Here is a 3,924-nt window from a genome sequence, read left to right on the forward strand (position 1 = left end):
CTGTAAGGATATTTACATATAACCATAATGATGTCTGCCTTTAGCACTGTCTAGTTCATCCAAGATGGCTGACTGGAGACATATCCACCCTGCAATGTTGTTAGCAGCTACAGGAGAATACATGTTGGCCTTACAAACCACCAGATTCTGTTTTGTTGTAAATACCATGGACATAAGTGTTGGGAGGGCCCAGCAAGCCAGTCTTTGGTGTGACCATCTGGTACACGGTTACACATAAGCCGCAAAACGGTTCCACAGCTAGGGGCCGCTAAACCATCCGAGTATAACCTCCGCCACACGGGCCGATAATATGCCGCCACGTCAACCGCGGTGGGTGATTCATGGCATGTGGAAAAAAGGAAGTAATTAGTTTGACCATCACTCCATTATGTTCTCAAAGAGGAATTAAATGAAATCAAGAAGCCGTGACCTCGACCGTTCAAACCCGTGACCCCGGAGCGGCAACATTATTCCATTAATACACTTTTAATCAGAAGACCGGTTTACACCGGAATTCAGCTCGCCGTCGAGGAAAGGACCGCTCCTGCTCCGCGGCGCGTGTTCGCGTTCATTAATTTTTAAATAAAACCAAATCAGGCTAGCAGGCTGCCCTTTTAAAAAATAGCTTTTGTGACGTAAGAGTCTTTGGACGGCAAGGTCAATGGATATGGTGCCGTGGGGTGTATTCAGTTATAAGACAAATAAACAAACGAGATCGTTGTATCACATTAAAAGCGTAATGGGGTATTAGCGTGTGTTTACCCTCCGCTGTCTCTCAGTCTTTGAGCGCAGGAAGGGTACCGGCCATGAGCACTCCTGTGCGCTCCTGAACAATGATGTCAGGTCTGGCAGCCCTTCCCCATATGCCGTTTGTAATTACCCAGTGACATTAATTAAACTGTATTTGGCAAGCGACCAGAACCACAGCTGGCGGTGCTGTTCTTCCCCACGCCGTGAGGGCCGCGATTCCCTGGGTGAGTCACACATTCTCTCTCTCTCTCTGTCTCTCTCGCTCTCTCTCTCTCTCTCTCACATTCTCCCTCTCTCTCTGTCTCTCTCACATTCTCCCTCTCACTCTCTCTCTCTCACATTCTCCCTCTCTTTCTCTGTCTCTCTCCCTCTCTCTCTGTCTCTCTCTCTCTCTCTCGCTCGCTCTCTCTCTCTGTCTCTCTCTCACATTCTCCCTCTCACTCTCTCTCTCTCACATTCTCCCTCTCTTTCTCACATTCTCCATCTCTCTCTCTCACATTCTCCATCTCTCTCTGTCTCTCTCTCACATTCTCTCTCTCTCTCTCACTCTCTCTCTCTCACATTCTCCATCTCTCTCTGTCTCTCTCTCACATTCTCTCTCTCACTCTCTCTCTCTCTCTCTCTCTCTCACTCACTCTCTCTCTCTCACATTCTCCATCTCTCTCTGTCTCTCACATTCTCTCTCTCTCTCTCACTCTCTCTCATTCTCCCTCTCTCTCTGTCTCTCTCTCACATTCTCCCTCTCATTCTCTCTCTCTCTCTCACTCTCTCTCATTCTCCCTCTCTCTCTCTCGCACTCTCACATTCTCCCTCTCACTCTCTCTCACGTTCTCCCTCTCATTCTCTCACGTTCCTCTCTCTCTCACTCGCTCTCTCTCTGTAAAGGATTAGGATTGGATTTATCCACCTTCAAATAAATGTATTTATTATTTATGAAAATAAAACCTCAGTTATGCGATAGCACACAAGGTCCCAAGGTAGGTACATTTTCTTTGTTTTACAAATTTTTGGCTCTTGCATATTTTTCCATCTCAACACAAAATAATACATTCACTTTTTCCAAGTACAATCGGCCTGGGCTAAGTGATGATAGTGTGGGATATCAATGATGACTGACAGCTATCGTGATGGGAACTGGATATTGTGATTCACAGATGGTGTCTACTTCGCTAAGTTTGCTTCCACCTGCAGGCCCTGCACCTTGAAAGAGCATAGCCCCACAAAGCACAATACATGATAGAGAGCCCGAAATGAGTAACGATTCAAATAAAAGCATTTATTATACATTCACGAGCATAACAGAAGCATTAAATTACAATCGCATAGAGCATTATGAATGCTTTGTAATATGTTTTACTTTTCTTATCAAGCTTGTTGACGACAAAGCAGATTCATGAATTCACATTGGGCAATTCAAAATACATTCATTACAGCCATACAAAACAATATTGTGTTGATACTAATAACAAAAAAAAAATGCAATTTAGATAACAGCTTATTTGTTGTATTTCATTATTTATTTATTTTTGTAATATTTTTAGACATCACCCAGCCCAAAGAACAATCGTATCATCGGACGCAGGGATAATAAACCTATCAGCCTCTCACAGAAAAAACGCACCTCCTAATTCCACCCCCCCACCCCCACCAGTATCCTTGGGCTTTGTGTCTTAAAAATACTTCCCGACTGCTTGGGTCCCCCGGGTAACACGCGTGAGGGTATTTAGGATCGTAATTAGGACAAATCTGCTTTGAGGCTTTATGCAATGTCAAAACAAAAGTCTGAGAAAGGATATTTTCTGTATCAGCACATCTTTCATATATAAATAAGGACAGATAACCACATGAATTTAAAACAGAATGCACAAGTGTGGAGGAAAATAACTAACAACCGACGGTTCATAATGTTTGGAGTGAGTGTGACAATGATGGAGTAGCTACTGGACTAGAAGTGTCTGGAGGTTTACGAGTAATTCAGGTGGTTAATTTATGTCATTGGCTAACAGCTCCCCATATCTCCTTTCCAAACCTGAAACTAGCCCCTGATAAAAAAGGAATATCACAAAGACCTGTAAACTGGGGTTGGGCAGGTAGGTCTGGGCATCCAGATATGCACACTGTCATACCCTCATTGAAAAGTATAATATAGTAGATTTATAATTTATTCATGTAGCTTACATGCTTTTAGCCAAAGTGACTTACATAAGGGCATTTCACATCATACGCAAACACCGCAAGAGCTAAAGTTACAATCACATGTGTCAGTGTCAGGGTGCTTGCCTCAAGATCAACGAGCTGAAGAGAGCAACGGGTTCATTGAATGAAATAAAAACAGTGAGAAAAGTAGTCTGAAACGGACACTTTTTAGACTTTTGTGGAAGACAGTTAGGGAATCTGCTTTGGAAAGGTTGTATCACTATCTGGGGATGAGAAGAGGAAGGTCCAGGAGGCGGACAGCCACTTGGCAGAAGGACACCGAATGAGCCTTAAAATGACAACAAATCAAAAACTGTCAGGTTGATTTGTTCACAGTAACTACAGAACAGAATTCATTTCAAGTTCAAATACACCCACACTCACCACCAAGCATATAACTCAATGGAATACCACTACATTCATCACCAGTGTGAAAAATCCGAAGGAAAATTGACTACTTCCATGAAATGTACATTTATAAATATGTTTGCCTGTTATTTACATTATTTCAGCTATGATCAACACAATGAGCATGCATTATTAATTCAGATTATATTATTGTCAGGTTTAAAATGACACTGGTTATTGCTTTGCTGAACAATCTTGACTTCAAACTTTTATGGTGTATGAAGACAGGGAGAGGCAGCAGTATTCACAGCTTGGTATGCCAGGGCGAGAGATTTAAAATGAATGTGAGCATCCACCAGAAGCCAATAAAAGCTATCCAAAGTGGCATGGCATATACTGGAAATACGTTATAAGATTCCATACTATTAAAGTTTTGACTGCAAGATTTGAGCAAATTGCACATTGCAACTGCGATGTAGCAACTGTTTCCATAGAAACACCCAGTATCGCAACAAGAGGGGGTGCTAGCGGCCTAGCATAATGATTATAATCACGATGAATGCTTAGTGCTGAAAATAATGAAATCACATTGTTTGGAAATGTGTATAGGTAAATGTCATTTCAAATACA

Source organism: Conger conger, chromosome 10 (assembly GCF_963514075.1).
Source record: "Conger conger chromosome 10, fConCon1.1, whole genome shotgun sequence".
NCBI classification, from domain to species: domain Eukaryota; kingdom Metazoa; phylum Chordata; class Actinopteri; order Anguilliformes; family Congridae; genus Conger; species Conger conger.